A 17,373-nucleotide genomic window follows, 5' to 3' on the forward strand; every position below is an offset into this window, starting at 1 on the left:
GTGACTTTGGGCAAGTCACTTAACTTCTCTGTGCCTCAGTTACATCATCTGTAAAATGGGGATTAAGACCATGATCCCCACGTGGGACAACCTGATCACCTTGTATCCTCCCCAGCGCTTAGAACAGTGCTTTGCATGTAGTAACTGCTTAACAAATGCCATTATTATTATTATTATTATTATTAAGTAACGTCCTAAAGATTTGCAGTCATCTATGTTAAGGAAATTTATCATTGTACAATGTTAGAATGTTCAAGTGCAATAACCTGTATTCACTTTATTCAATTCAGCCATGATACTTTACAGGTAGATAAAGGGCACTGTTTACACTGAGGTAAATTTTGCCACATTATCTTGAAGTGAGAGCACTCTTAGAAACACTGGCATTGCCACTGAGTTTTTCTACTTGGAAAGATTTTCTATTAAAGACCATTATTACTGGGAAGCAGTACTAAGTACTCCAAAATAAAATCAAAACATATAGCTTTGCTACCTTGTGATCCTATAGAACCTGTATGATGAACAGGAGGCTACAATAAGAACAGAATATGGAGAAACAGATTTCTCATTAGTAAGGGTGTAAGACAAGGATGTATCTTATCAAATTATCTGTTCATCCTTTACACTGAATACCTAATGAGAGAAGCTGGATTGGAAGAAGACGAATGGAGAGTAAAGATGGGAAGAAGGAATATAAACAACCTTCATTATGCTGATGATACAAACCTACTAGCAGAAAGTGAAGAAGATCTGAAGGGCTTATTATTTAAAGTTAAGGAACAGAGCAAAAAGATGGGCCTACATTTGAATGTCAAGAAAACAAAGATCATGACAACTGGAAGTTTTGGAGAGATGATTGAAATAGTTGACAATTTTTCTCTCCTGGGATAGATAATCAGTAATAAAGGAACTAGTAGTTAAGAAATTCGCTGAAAATTAATGTTAGGAAGACTTGCTACGAAGAGCCTAGAAAAAGTAAGTAAATATGCACTTACAATTGCCACAAAAATTCAAATTGTCAATTCTATGGAGTTTCCAGTGACAATGTGTAGATCCAAAAGCTGGAAAGTGAAAAAGCAGGCTAGAAAGAACACTGACCCTTTTGAAATGTGGTGTTGGAGAAGGTTATTGCAAACAAACAAATGGATTTTAGAGCAAATTAAGCCAAAGAGGTCTTTGGAAGGCCAAATAACTCAACTTAGATTAACATATTTTGGCCACATAATCAGGAGGATTAATTTTCTGCAGAAGACACTGGTGCTAGGAAAAGTCCAGGGCAAATGAGGAAGAGGCAGACCAGCAGCTAGATGGATACAGACCATAACAATGATAATGGAAGAACTGTTAGAAAGGATGTGGATTATGGCAGAAGAGTATGGAGAAAGTATATCCATGGAGTAACTATGAATTGTCACTGACTCGATGACACATAATAATAATAATAATAATAAAGCCTTGTGATCCCATGGTCAAAAAAGATTGCATTAATTGTTGTTCAACTATTCCTTTAACAATTCCTAAATCCTAATGTGAGACTGGGCAAAGACAACTACCTTTCATGAAAGGGTATTTCCCCTTTAGAGGTGGCATTTACTTCCTGCAAAAAATCTTATACTGAATCCTTAATTGTATCTTTAGGCTCTTTATTTTTAGCAAATACCTTAGCATTCATTCATTCATTCAATCATATTTATTGAGCGCTTACTGTGTGCAGAGCACTGTACTAAGCGCTTGGGAAGTACAAGTTGGCAACATATAGAGACGGTCCCTACCCAACAGCGGGCTCACAGTCTAGAAGGGGGAGACAGAGAACAAAACATATTAACAAAATAAAATAAATAGAATAAATAGGTACACATAAAATAAATAAATAAATAGAGTAATAAATACATACAAACATATATATATATATATATGTATACGTATATACAGGTGCTGTGGGGAGGGGAAGAAGGTAAGGCGGGGGGATGGGGAGGGGGAGGAGGGGGAAAGGAAGGAGGGGGCTCAGTCTGGGAAGGCCTCCTGGAGGAGGTGAGCTCTCAGTAGGGCTTTGAAGGGAGGAAGGGAGCTAGCTTGGCGGATGTACGGAAGGAGGGCATTCCAGGCCAGGGGGATGATGTGGGCCGGGGGTCGACGGTAGGACAGGCAAGAATGAGGCACAGTGAGGAGATTAGCTGCAGAGGAGTGGAGGGTGCGGGCTGGGCTGTAGAAAGAGATAAGGGAGGTGAGGTAGGAGGGGGTGAGGGGATGGAGAGCCTTGACTCCGAGGGTGAAGAGTTTTTATCTGATGCATAGGTTGATTGGTAGCCACTGGAGATTTTTGAGGAGGGGAGTAACATGCCCAGAGTGTTTCTGGACAAAGACGATCCGGGCAGCGGCATGAAGTATGGATTGAAGTGGGGAGAGACAGGAGGATGGGAGATCAGAGAGGAGGCTGATGCAGTAACAGTTACAGTTGCTAATACTGTTATATGACTCTGATGTGTCTGCATGTTTGGGACTGCATGGCTATTCCCTGTTGCAATTACAAACTTTCAGAGGCAAGGCAACATGATTCTTTAATCTAACTTCAAATAGTTCACAGCATCTATACAGCTATTCAGATTCTCAAGCATTCTTCAAATGGAATTCATTATGGGGGAACCGTAAATACTTTGTGTATAGCTAGTTCTGATGACACATCTAAACCTATTGTTGATTCTCACCACGTCCCATGAAGGCTTTTTCTCCACACTGAGTTCATTCATTCATTCAATCGTGTTTATTGAGCACTTACTGTGTGCAGAGCACTGTACTAAGCACTTGGGAAGTACAAATCAGCAACATATAGAGATGGTCCTACCCAACAACGGGCTCACAGTCTAAAAGGGGGAGAAAGACCACAAAACAAAAGAAGTAAACAGGTGTCAATACCATCGGAATAAATAGAATTATAGCTATATACACATCATTAATAAAATAGAGTAAAAAATATGTACAAATATACATAAGTGCTGCGGGGAGGGGAAGGGAATAGGGTGGGGGGGGCAGGGAGGGGAGGAGGAGAAGGAGGAGAGGAAAAAGGAGGGGCTCAGTCTGGGAAGGCCTCCTGGATGAGGTGAGTTCTCAGTAGGGCTTTGAAGGGAGGAAGAGAGCTAGTTAGGCAAGTGTGTGGAGGGAGGCATTCCAGGCCAGAGGTAGGACGTGGGCCAGGAGTCGATGGTGGGACAGGCGAGAATCAGGCACAGTGAGAAGGTGAGGGGCAGAGTGTGCAGGCTGGGCTGTAGAAGGAGAGAAGGGAGGTGAGGTGGGAGGGGGCGAGGGGATGGAGAGCTTTGAAGCCAAGAGTGAGGAGTTTTTGCTTGATTCGAAGGTTGATAGACAACCACTGGAGATTTTTGAGGAGGGGAGTGACATGCCCAGAGCATTTCTGTAGAGAGATAATCTGGGCAGCAGAGTGAAGTATAGACTGAAGTGGGGAGAGACAGGAGGACGGGATATCAGAAAGGAGGCTGATGCAGTAAAATCCCATCGAGATAGGATGAGAGATTGAACCAGCAAGGTAGCAGTTTGGATAGAAGGGAAAGGGTGGATCGTGGCGATGTTGTGGAGGTGAGACCAACAGGATTTGGTGATGGATTGGATGTGTGGGGTGAATGAGAGAGCGGAGTCAAGGATGTCACCAAAGTTGCGGGCTTGTGAGATGAGAAAGATGGTAGTGACATCTACAGTAATGGGAAAGTCAGGGAGAGGACAGGGTTTGGGAGCGAAGATAAGGAGTTCAGTCTTGGACATGTGGAGTTTTAGATGGTGAGCAGAGATCCAGATGGAGATGTCCTGAAGGCAGGAGGAGATATGAGCCTGGAGGAAGGGAGAGAGAACAGGAGTGGAGATGTAGATTTGGGTGTCATCAGCGTAGAGATGATAGTTGAAGCCATGGAAGTGAATGAGTTCACCAAGGGAGTGAGTGTAGATGAAGAACAGAAGGTGACCAAGAACTGACCCCTGAGGAACCCCTATGGTAAGGGGATAGGAGGGGGAGGAGGAGCCCACGAAGAAGACTGAGAATGACCAGCCAGAGGTATAAAAGGAGAACCAGGAGAGGACAGAGTCTGTGAAGCCAAGGTTGGATAGCGTGTTAAGAAGGGGATGGTCCTCAGTGTCAAAGGCATATGAGAGGTTGAAGAGGATTAGGATAGAATAGGAGCCATTAGATTTGGCAAGAAGGAGGTCATTGGTGACCTTTAAGAGGGCAGTTTCGATGGAGTGTAGGGGATGGAAGCTAGATTGGAAGACGTCTAGGAGGGAATTGGAGTTGAATTTGAAGCAGCGAGTGTAGACGACTCTCTAGGAGTTTGGAAAGGAAGGGTAGGAGGGAGATAAGGCAATAACTAGAAGGGGCAGTGGGGTCAAGAGTCTTATGCATGGGGCTGAAAGGGTTTCAAAGGCATTATCTCATGAATTCTACATAGAGGCAAGATAACCCTGGGCACACTGGCAGAAGCAAGTCTGTGTTTTGAGACTATTGTTCAAATTTCATTTTGCGCTGAATCATTAAGCACCTACTTAACATTAGTATTATCTAATCAAGAAGAAAAATAAATATTTATTTTACTTATTGGAGCTCTGGGGTGAGTGTAGGAGGAAATTAATCCTTGGGAACAATTTCCCCCTGCCCTGACTGCCCTGAAAATGTCATCCTTCCCAGCCCATTAAGAAAACGGTTTCAACTCCCAGAGAAACACCTGCTGAAGTAATATTAAGCACCTACTCTAGTGTCATTGAGAACTAGGAAATACCAATGTTTTTAAGGCCACATGTGCCCAGTTTTGTCTCTGAGTCATCCTAAGAACCCTGTATCAGTGCAGTTGATAATAATGATGCCACCCATACTGTCCTCATTGGAAGCACCCTCTCAATATACTTCAAGTGGCATCCAGTTGGGGTGGATTTAGATCAGTAAGAAGGCACTCACAAGAAGAAGACATATCTTTTCTGCTTGCACCAAACTTGAAATTTTTTATAAATGTTTTGAAATGCATTTTGCTGGATGCAGCAAAAAGTATGATTGCCAGAGTGCCCTTTGGTTAACTGACAAATCCATTACTGTCCTTGAGAAGTATTTCTGGATTGATTGAGAAATAGGCAAATTTGTCAACATTTTCCCCATCAACTGTCCAGTTGATCTCCTGCAGACAGCAACACTATTCCTGATTTTTACAAGGAGGAAATAAAGCATTATTAGTATTACTCAGTATTTCCTTGATACTGCAAATCCAAATAATTTTAACTTTACATTAAGTAACAGATTTGTCCATTTTTCTAGTTGCCTTGGCTGATTTTACTACAGCTTGAAATGATGATATATATCATTAGGCTGTTATCCTGAGTAAATGTGATGCCATTAACTCTTTCTATCCTACTTATGGCCATTATTTCCGATTGGTTTAATTGTCCGTGGTCTGAAACTCAAGCAGGTGTTTCTGTGGAAGTTGCAACCATTCTCTTAATGGGCTGGGAAAGATGACATTTTCAGGACAGTCAGGGCAGGGAGAAATTATTCCCAGAGATTAATTTCCCTCTGCAGTCATCTGAAAGGTCCTGTAAGTAAAATAAATATTTTTCCTCTTGATTAGATAGCTTCTCCCTACCCCCCCTCCCCGTTTTTCATCAGCAGTAGGATGAGTTTCATGGTTGGTATGCATATCCATTTCACATTTGTGCTCAGGGTAAATTATCCCTCTAATAATAATAATTCTGGCATTTTTTAAATGCTTACTATGTACTAAGCACAACACTAAGTGCTGATACAGTTATAAGATGATTATGTTCCACATGAGGCTCACAGTCTGAAGAGGAGGGGGAACAGGTATTCAATCCCTATTTTGTAGATGAAAGAACTGAGGCATAGAGAAGGTAAGTGACTTGCCCAAGGTCACACAGCAGACAAGTGGTGGAATCTGGATTAGAATTTAGGTCTTCTGACTCACACGACTGCCTCTCAGTTTTCTAACAGAAAGCTGCCTGAGGATGCAGAGATCTCTCTCTGGCAAGCTGCTTCAACTGGCTGAAAACATTTAACACCAGAATTACTGCCTACCCCTTCCATAGATCTCCATCCGACCTGCTTTGGCAGAGAAGCAGCCTTTCCTTCATTTTATCTTTCTCTATAGCCTGGGCTGAAAACACAATGGAAAACACCTGACACTAGTGACAAAGATCCATCTTTTACATATCAATAGCTGCCTCTCTTTACATCAACTTAGTCTGTCTCTTAATTCCTAAAAAAATTGCCTCTTCGGTCTCAATGACCCGCATTCAATTCAGCAATTAATCCACAGGACCACCCGATTAAGCAGTTATTATTGCTGACAACCTCACCTACAACCCTTAAACTTCTCTGACCTCACCAGATCCCCTGCCTATACCTTTCCTTCTTTCCTAGTACATGCCCTCTGCCTCCATCCAATCCCTCCTCATCCCTTCCACAGCCCCTACCCTCCTCTCCAGCTCGATCGCTGTTGTCCTGTCTCAGTGCTGCCCCTCATCTCCCTCCCCCTTGCTGGCCCCCTTCAACTCACTATAATAATAATAATAATAATAATAATAATAATAATAATGGTATTTGTTAAGCACTTACTATGTGCCTAGCACTGTTCTAAGCACTGGAAGTTAAAAAGGTTGCCCCACATGGGGTTCACAGTCTTCATCCCCATTTTACAGATGAGGTAACTGCGGCAAAGAGAAGTTAAGTGAATTGCCCAGGTCACATAGCAAACAAGTGGCAGAGCCGGAATTTGAACCCACATCCTCTGGTTCCCAAGCCTGGGCTATTTTCACTAAGCCACGCTGCTTTCTTTCATTCACCCCTCTCCACCCCTTGAACCATCCCCTCCCTTAGCACCTCCCCCACAGCCTCAGACAAGTGAAGCCTGTGGAACCCACACTCCACTGTGGTAAAACTTCCTTTCATCCTTGACCTATTCCTTACCTAGTCACAACCCCTCCTCACCATCACTGAAACCTGTCTCTCCCCAGATAATACTCTCTCTCCTCATGTTTTCTCTAGGGGAGGCCTCATCTTCTGCTCCCCAAGACTCATTGAGAAAGGGGGAGGAGTTGGCTTCCTTCTTATTCCATAATGCTGCTTTTGTGCCATCCCATCTTTCCCCACTCTTCTGTTTCCCTTCTTTTGAAGTCCATATCATTTGTCTCTTCTACCCACTCCAGTTACTGGTCACTGTCACCTATCATATCCCCCACCTTTAACTTTCTGAAATGCTTTGATCCCTGTCTCACATTCTTTCTCTCTTTCTTCATCCCTACATTGATCCTTGGGGACTTCAATATCCATATAAATGTGGGGCGGGCTTTTATACAGAATCGGACAGAAGGTGGCTGCTTGCCAAAGCCTTATCCAAGGCCTACATAAGTGTGGCGCAGTTAGAAATATACGGCGCATGAGCAGAAAGCAGAGCAAGGAATTCTAGGTACCATAACAAAACAAGGGATCCTGGATATCATAACAAAGCAAGTGATTCTGGGTATCGCGGTATTCCGTGGACATACATAAACTAGCATTTTCTGACGTTTACCTACAATAGTTTCCATTCTTTATTAAAGACTACAATTTAGTACACCTAAGTGAGCATGCCTGTGGGTTTCTAGATGCATACATTTATCAAATCTGTTCACATTTTCGACACATAGCCTTTTTTCCCAGTCCCTTAGCACTAACTCCAAACCCTAACCTGGAAAAACATGTTCCCTAATAATTGGCAATGCATTAGAGTTACCAGCACTCTTGAGAGAGAGAAGTCCATTTCAGAGCCAATTCTTCCAATCTCCAGTAGCAGTTAGCTTACCAAAAGGAACTGAAGTCCTAAATTCTCCTTCACAATTGCAGAAAATCTCACCTGTGAAGCCTAGTCATTATGTTTCTGTCACTAAGGTGAAAGACCCATAACTCAAAAAGCCTCGGGCATGAGTGAGTTACCAAGGTCTTTCATACAGGAGAAGGAGACATAATTATCACTCTTCAGAAGTGAGATGGAATTTATTTTTTTGAAGTGGAAGGAGAGATAAGAAAGACTCAAATAATGAGGTGAAATAATCTGAGGCACAAATTAACCTCAGCAACATGAATGACCAAGATAGCTGGAAAGAATTCAATGTTTTTATGAATTGAACCCAAACCCCTTCTCAATGTTTGAAGTATGGGTGACTTTAATTTCACATTAAAATGATGAACCTTCATGTTGTCTCTGCCCTTGGATCAGCCAGGACCTGAAGTGAAAATAGCCTAAGACAGTTTCTGTACCCTTTTGGACCTGTCAAAACAATGATGAGGCAGAAATTTCATGAAAAGTTCTCTTTCTACAAATATTTTCATTCTCAGTTCCAGTATATTACCCCTGTTCTCACCTCTCCCTCTCTCTCATATGTAATTTCTTCATTGTTTCCGCTCATCTGCCATTTTGCTTTTTTCCTTGTTTTCTCTGTCACATTGTCATTTTGTTTTTCCCACTCTTTCTTCATTCACCCAAAACTAATGCACAGAATCAGGAATTACAAATCAGCAAATGAAATGAACCCAGGGGTCAATCTAATTTTGTGCTCTCAAAATCCAAGAATATAACTTTCCAGGAAAACAGTGGAGTAGATGCAAGATAATCAGTTTAGACAGTTCCTGTCCTTCATGGGGGCTCACAGACTAAGTAAGAGGGGGAATAGGTATTGAAACCACATTTTCAGAGGAGGAACCTGAGACACAGGGAAGTTAAGTAACTCTTCCAAGAGCACACAGCAGGCAAGTGACAAAGCTGAGAATTAAAACCCAGATCCTGTATCTCCCAAACCCATGCTCTTTACTCTAGGTTATGCTTCTACTAGGATGCAGAAAGTTCACATTAACTTGGCAGCAACATTCAATACGTCTTTAAGTCATAATGACGTAATGACTTAGGAGCAAAAGCAAGAATGAAACAAAAGCCTTGACTGGAATTATTAAATGGACAATACAATTTGATTATGAATGAAGTAGAAAAAATTCTAACAACAGTTTCTATAAAAAGGGACTGGCATTTCTCTAAAACAGAAGGCAGTTCCACAATGGAACTTGTTCTTTTCAGAATGAAATGCATTGCTCTGAAAGTTGTGTGACAATATTTCACAACTTCTCTTTCAGTGTTATATTCTTTCATACTGGTTGAAATATATGTATATAATTGGGAAGCTTGCCAGGTTGTATTTGTCTATTTGCAACAAATACAAATTTGTCTATCTAGTGAATGACACCATATTAATGACTCAAGGATGAGGAACCAGCCCTTCTGTGCAAATCAGTGCTTTACTTTAAAAAGAATTTCCACTTAAATGGGGTTGGCATCTGCTGAGATCTGGAGTTAAGGGCTAAAGTATAATGGAGCTTGAACTGTAGAGCAATCAGTACCTCACTAAAAGATTTCAGGTAATTGTACTGGTTCCATACAGAATTAATCAATCAATAAATCAGTCATATTTATTGAGCACTTACTGTGTGCAGAGCACTGTACTAAGCGCTTGGGAAGTACAATCTGGCAACATATAGAGACAGTCCCTACCCAACAGTGGGCTCACAGTCTAGAAGGGGGAGATAGAGAACAAAACCAAATATATTAACAAAATAAAATAAATAAAATAGGTATGTACAAGTAAAATAAATAAATAAATAGAGTAATAAATATGTACAAACATATATACATATATACAGGTGCTGTGGGGAAGGGAAGGAGGTAAGATGGGGGAGATGGAGAGCGGGATGAGGGGAAGAGGAAGGAGGGGGCTCAGTCTGGAAAGGCCTCCTGGGGGAGGTGAGCTCCCAGTAGGGCCTTCAAGGGAGGAAGAGAGCTAGCTTGGCGGATGGGCAGAGGGAGGGCATTCCAGGCCAGGGGGATGACGTGGGACGGGGGTCGATGACGGGACAGGCGAGAATGAGGCACGTTGAGGAGATTAGCGGCAGAGGAGCGGAGTAATTAATTCAAATTTTCATTTATTTAAGGCTAAAGCCATGTTTCTAGGTTGTAAGACCCATGTGGTAGACTGTGAGCCCGCTGTCTAGACTGTGAGCCCACTGTCTAGACTGTGAGCCCGCTGTTGGGTAGGGACCATCTCTATATGTTGCCAACTTGTACTTCCCAAGCGCTTAGTACAGTGCTCTGCACACAGTAAGCACTCAATAAATACGGTTGAATGAATGAATGTGGTAATGGAGGGAACTCACCAGGAGATTTCGGTAACTGTGAATAATTCAAGCCAGTTATGAGTGAAATGACTGCTCCACCAACTTCCCAAGAGCGCAAGTGTCTCAGAGCAGTGATCCCAAGCATTTAGAATAGGACACTGTACTAACAGGCACTAAGGGGATATCATCACTACTACTATGCTACTGCTATTACTGCTTTTTCTGTTGTTACTACTACCACTAGATGATGACTCTTCGAGACTTTTCGGGAGTGTAAACAGAGGCCATAAAAGCAAGCAAAGTAGATGTTGAATGAGAAGTGGCATGTCCTAGTGAAAAACAGCATGGGCCTGGGAGTTGAGGATTCTAATTCTGCTCTGCTACTTGCCTGTTGTGTATCCTTGGGCAAGCCACTTAACCTCTGTTCCTTCTCTGTGCCTCAGTTTCCTCAACTCTGAGATTGAATACCTGTACTCCCTCCTACTTAAACTGTGAGCTCCATGTGGCAAAGGGATTATGTCCGCTCTGATTAACTTGAATCTACCCCAGTGCTTAGAACAATGCTTGAAACATAGTAAGGGCTTGACAGATACCATAATTATAACTCTTATTATACCTACTTCAAAGTTGGCTGGTATGAGGTTGCAGTAAGAATTAAAATTGTGCTCTAAAAGCCAAGATTTGCTCCTGAAGGCCCTTTGCATTCCCTTTTACTATTGTTTCTTCCTCTTATTTCTTTTAGTGTCTGCCCCATCTGTTCCCACTAGATTATAAATTCCTTTCAGACAGAAATCATATATGCTGATTCTGTACCCTCCCACGTGCTTAGTACAGTGTTCTGCATACAGTAGGAACATGATAAATACTAAAATAAAATAAATACTAACTACTAAAATAAATTACCAGACTAAGCCCCCCTTTTCCTCAACTTCCCTTCTCCTTCCCATCACCCCAACTCACTCCCTTTGCTCTACCCCCACCCCATAGCACTTGTGTATATATGTACATATCTATAATTCTATTTATATTAATGCTTGTTTACTTGTTTTGATGTCTGTCTCCCCCCTACTAGACTGTAAGCCCGTTGTGGGTAGGGAATGTCTCTCCTTATCGCTGAATTGTACTTTCCAAGCACTTAGTACAATGCTCTTCACACAGTAAGTGTTCAATAAGATTGAATGAATGAATGAATGAATGAAGTACAATGAAGACATCTGACTTTATGGACAGAGATCTTCATGTTTAGCTAACTCCCAAAAGACTGATACTTTTAGAATTTGCCTTACAAAGTGATTATTCCTTTCCTCAAGTGTACTAAGGCCTAGTTTTGGCATTCCTAGTGAAGATGGGCAGAGAAAGGGAGCAGGATGGATCAGGATGGGTTTTTTTAATGGCATTTATTAAGCACTTACTATGTGCAAAGCACTGTTCTAAGTGCTGGGGAGGTTACAAAGTGATCAGGTTGTCCTACGGGAAACCTGTCCTGTCCTACGGAGGGGCTCATAGTCTTAATCCCCATTTTACAGATGAGGTAACCGAGGCACAGAGAAGTTAGTGACTTGCCCAAAGTCACACAGCTGACAATTGGTGGAGTTGGGATTTGAACCCATGACCTCTGACTCCAAAGCCCATGCTCTTTCCACTGAGCCACGCTGTTTTGCAGAAGTTCTTGAGGAAGCAGGAGAAAAACCTCGAGAAAAAATTTTCTGCTTTCCATCCACTTATTTGCAGTTTATTTTCTTGTCTACCTGTACCTCAGGTCTCTCTGACCAAAGGATTTGTTCAGACTCAAACATAAAGTGCCTAAAACAGAATTTTTTATCTTCCCACTCAGACCCTGTCCTCTCCATGACTTTTCCATCACTGTAGACAGCACCACCATCCTTTGTGTCTCTCACAAGCCCATAATCTTGGTGCTATCATTGACTCATCTCTCTATTCAACCCACATATTCAATATCACTAAATCCTATTGGTTCAACCTTCATGACCTTGCTAAAATCTGCCCTTTCCTCCCCATCCAAACTGCTTTCATGTTAATCCAAACATTTATCCTATTCCACCTTGATTACAGTATAAGCTTCTTTGCTGACCTCCCTGCCTCCTGTCTCTCCCCACTCTAATCTATTCTTTATTTTACTATCCAAATCATTTTTCTAGGAATACATTGAGTCTATGTTTCCCCACTCCTCAAGAGCCTCCAGTTGTTGCCCATCTACCTCTGCATCAAGTAGAAACTCCTTTCCATTGGATTTAAAGCCCCTCTCCTCTGCCCTCTCCTACTTTACCTCATGGCTCTCCTACTACAACCCAGGACTCACACTTCACTCCTCTAATGCCAACTAACCTACTCACTGTATCTTGATCTCATCTACATCACCACCCACCTCTTGCTCATGTCCTGCCTCTGGCCTGGAGTGTCCTAGTCACTTTGGTAGTGCAGTGGAACTGTACTTGAATGTTGGTTATCCAAATTCTTACCAATGAATTAAACTAGTGCAGATTGTTTTTTAAAAAGACGCAAGAATAAAATTAGACAGGCACTTAACTGAATTAATGAATCCAGTTTTCTTTTGTAAAATGCATTTTTAACATAGTTTAACATAGTTTTTAATTGTAGTATAATTATCTAAGTGTTACTTGTCTTCAATTATTTTGAAAAATAGGCTCTATTGCAGTTTTGAGATAATGGTTTCCCAGTTCCATTCACAGGCTCTAAAGATTGATTCCTTATGCTTGATTTCAAGTCTTTCCACCATTTCTCTCCTTCCTACCTATAGGCTGTCTTTACTTGCTATTCTCTAGGTGGTTCTCTTCATTCTTCCCAATTGTTTAGTTTCACCAAGCTCTTGACTCAAGAGCTTCAGTCACCTTGTCCAGCCTGGAACTCTCCCACTCTATAAATCCAACAGAGTACAACTCTCCCCTTGTTCAAAGTCCTCCTAAAATCCCACCTCCACCTTAAAATCCATCACCAGTGCAATCATCTCTTCCTCCTGATTAATTCCCTTCTCCTAAGCCACGTCAGTCTTTTTTTTCTGATTTGTTAAGCGCTTACTATGTGCAAAGCACTGTTCTAAGTGCTGGGGGGGGAATACAAGGTGATCAGGTTGTCCCACGTGGGGCTCACAGTCGCAATCCCCATTTTACAGATGAGGTTACTGAGGCTCAGAGAAGTTAAGTGACTTGCCCAAGGTCACACAGCAGACTTGTGGTGGAGCTGGGATTTGAACCCATGACCTCTGACTCCAAAGCCCAGGATCTTTCCACTGAGCCACGCTGCTTCTTCTAGTACTTATATATTTAGTGTTTGCCCTTTCTCTGAACTTGGGTATATGTATAATCATAGCGCTTAGTACAGTGCTCTGCACACAGTAAGCACTCAATAAATATGATTGAATGAATGAATGAATGAATGAATTTATGGATACTCAGGCAGATGGTTTCTACCTGGGTGACTCCCTGCCCAATATTGTGCGTGGTGGAGGTTACCCACCTGAATTGTGCCAGTTGCGCTGTCAGGCAGAGCCCAGGATCCTGGCAGGGAGCTTGCCTGCGGTGGGTAGGGGGAGGAGTGAGGTGTATCACCATTCCCTGGATGTGGGAGGGAATGAAGGTGAGTGCGTGCACTGTGCCAAAAGCTCAGGCTGCAGTTGTGGGAGTGGGGTAAAGCTGTCCTGGGGCTGGGGTGCTGATGAGTGTGAGTGCAAGCAGCATATGGAGAGCTCAGGCTGCCACTGGGCTGGTATACATTTCCTCTTGTTCTCAGAGATCGGAGCCCTGTTCCAGCTTCCTTAAACCCCTTCTTCCTGACCCTGTACATTCACTGGAGTTGAATGCAGGGCAGAGCTCAGCCCAACTCTCCCCAGGCTTCTCCTTTCCCTCCTGTTCCCCAGCATTCAGTCCTGCAGCAGCAGCGACCCAGGCTTCACCCTCCCTCCCTCTGTATTCTGAAGGTTGATGAGGGGGTCTGACCCCAGCACTTGGCTTCTGCCCAGTGCTCAAGTGCCATATTCATTCATTCATTCAATCGTATTTATTGAGCACTTACTGTGTGCAGAGCACTGAACTAAGTGCTTGGGAAGTACAAGTTGGCACCATATAGATATGGTTCTTACCGAACAGCGGGCTCTCAGTCTAGAAGTGGGAGACAGACAACAAAACAAAACATGGGGACAGGTGCCAAGTCATCAGAATAAGTAGAAGTAAAGCTAGATGCACATCATTAACAAAATAAATAGAATAGTAAATATGTACAAGTAAAATAATTAGAGAAATAAATCTGTACAAACATATATACAGGTGCTGTGGGGAGGGGAAAAAGGTAGGACAGGGGAAAGGGGAGGAGAAGAGGAAAAAGGGGGCTCAGTCTGGGAAGGCCTCCTGGAGGAGGTGAGCTTTCAGTAGGGCTTTGAAGGGAGGAAGAGAGCTAGCTTGGCGGATGTGTGGAGGGAGGGCATTCCAGGCCAGGGAGAGGACGTGGGCTAGGGGTCGATGGCAGGACAGGCGAGAACGAGGCACAGTGAGGAGGTTAGTGACAGAAGAGTGGAGGGTGCGGGCTGGGCTGTAGAAGGAGAGAAGGGAGGTGAGGCAGGAAGGGGTGAGGTGATGGAGAGCCTTGAAGTCGATAGTGAGGAGCGTTTGCTTGATGCATAGGTTGACTGGTAGCCACTGGAGATTTTTGAGGAGGGGAGTTATGTGCCCCGAGCGTTTCTGCACAAAGATGATCCAGGCAACAGCGTGAAGTATAGATTGAAGTGGGGAGAGACAGGAGGATGGGAGATCAGAGAGGAGGCTGACGCAGTGGCCATATCCCAGCCACATGCAGTGGGGAACCCAGGATGGCAGGTGGGCAGGGAACATGTCTTGTGTTTCTGTTGTTTTTTCCCAGTTGAATGCCCCAGTATATTCAGGACTGTTATCACTGCTACTAGTAATATGCTTTCAGATATGGAGGAGAGGAAGTCTTCAAAAACCTCATCCACTACCCTCTGGAGCTCATCCACTCTCATGGCTGCAACTATCATCCCTATATGGATGACTCCAAATCTTCCACTCCATCCTCAGTCCTTCTCCTTCTCTTTCTTCTTTACCCTATACATATCTCCCCACTCATCAAAATCATCCAATGACTGCTCATTCATCCTTGCATCAAGCAGAAACTCCTCACAGTTTGCTTTAAGGCATTCAATCATTTCTATCCTCACTACACATCTTCATTCCTCTCCCACTATAACCCAGTCCATAAATCTCATTTCTATAATGCCAACCTACTCACTGTACCTGGCTCTAATTATTATTATCATTAATTAAATTAGCATCAATCAATATATTATTGATGATAATAAATAATATTAATGCAATTAATATTATTACAATATTAATAATAATCATATTTGTTAAGCACTTACTGTGCACCCAGCCCTGAACTAAGCATTGGGGAAGATTATAGATAATCAATAATCAAGGAGGAGAAATAGGTGTTTAATTTCCATTTTGCAGATGAAGAAACTGAGGAACAGAGAAGTTAAGTGACATGCCCAAAGTCACACAGCAGGCAAATGTGAAATAATGTGGGCTAGTAGAAAGGGCATGAGCCTGGGATTCAGGGGAGCTGGGCAAGTCACTTAACTTCTCTGTGCCTCAGCTTCCTCAACTGTAAAATGGGGATTAAAAACCTGTTCTCCTTACTACTTAGACTGTTAATCCCTTGTGAGACAGGGACTGTTTCCAGCCTGATTGATTTTTATCTATTCAAGCACTTGAAACAGCACTTGACAAATGACAGTGCTTATTAAATTAAATAATATTAAAGCAGTGCTTAACAAATACCATTAAAAAAATGTTGTTGACATGGTCAAACCCTCCCTGCTGACTGGGACTCACTCTGACTGGCAGACAATTACTTTCCCCATCTTTGAAGTCCTTTTCCAAAACTTCATCTTCTCCAGGAAGATCTCCAGATTCACTGCTCATCTCATCACCTTATCTCCATTCTGTGTTACCAATGCATTTGAATCATTACTCCCTAAGCACTTCATTCTTCATCCCACGAGCACTAATGTACATACCTTTTTACTTGGTTGCTTCCTCTACCTACAATTTGTTTCAGCATCTTGCCTCTAGCTAGACTTTTAGCTCCTTGAAGACAGGGATCATGTACTAACTTCACTGTACTCTTCCAAGATCTTAGTACAGTGCACAGAGTATAGATTCAGTAAGTACTGTTGTTTCATTGTCAGTACTTTGTCAGTGGTTTGGCAGCTGTTGACAAAGTAACTTTCAGATTCTGCTTCAAAACAGCACTGATGTTGGGCAATGAGATAGCTTAGAGAGGTTGCCTTGGAGTTGAAAATTTCCTGTGACCTTGTCAACATACAGTCAGATTCTCATTTTATTCATTCATTCATTCAATCATATTTATTGAGCACTTACTGTGTGCAAAGCACTGAACTAAGCACTTGGAAGAGTACAAAACAACAATAAAGTCACATTCCCTGCCCAAAACAAGCTTACAGTCTAGAGGGGGTTCAGGTCTTTCTAGTTCATTTCTTTCTGAGCCAATAATGGCTTTCTTCATTGAGGAGAACTGCCTTTGAAATCATCCAGAACTGGGTGCCTATGAAAAGCTACATGGGGTTGCACAGAGAATTAGGAATCTAGCACATATTTTCAGTGGTATTTATTGAATGTTTACTGTGTGCAGAGGACTGTACTAAGCAGTTTGAAGAGCACAGTAAAACAGAGTTGGTAGATGTAGTCACTGCCCACAACATGCTAACAGTCTAGAAGGAAGACAGACATTAATTTAAATAAATAATTTATGGATAAATTACACGTAAGTGTTTTGGGACTGAGAGTGGTATGACTACCAGGTGCCCATAGGGTACAGATCAAGTGCATAGATGAAGGGAGACAGAGTCGGGGGAAAGAGGGCTTAATTGAAGAGGGTCTCTTGGAAGGGATGTAGGTTTAATAAGGCTTTGAAAGGTGGGGAGAATGGTAGTCTGGCATATATGAAGGGGAGGGGAGTTCCCAGGCCGGAGGGAGGACATGGAAAAGGGGAGAGATGGATGAGATAGGGAAATGGTAAGCTAGCTTTGATAGGAAAGTGAAGCATGTGAGTTGGGCTGCAGTAGGAGTTCAGTGAGTTAAGCTAGGAGGGGTTAAGCT

The sequence above is a fragment of the Tachyglossus aculeatus genome, chromosome 2 (genome assembly GCF_015852505.1).
Source record: "Tachyglossus aculeatus isolate mTacAcu1 chromosome 2, mTacAcu1.pri, whole genome shotgun sequence".
In the NCBI taxonomy this organism is placed as follows: domain Eukaryota; kingdom Metazoa; phylum Chordata; class Mammalia; order Monotremata; family Tachyglossidae; genus Tachyglossus; species Tachyglossus aculeatus.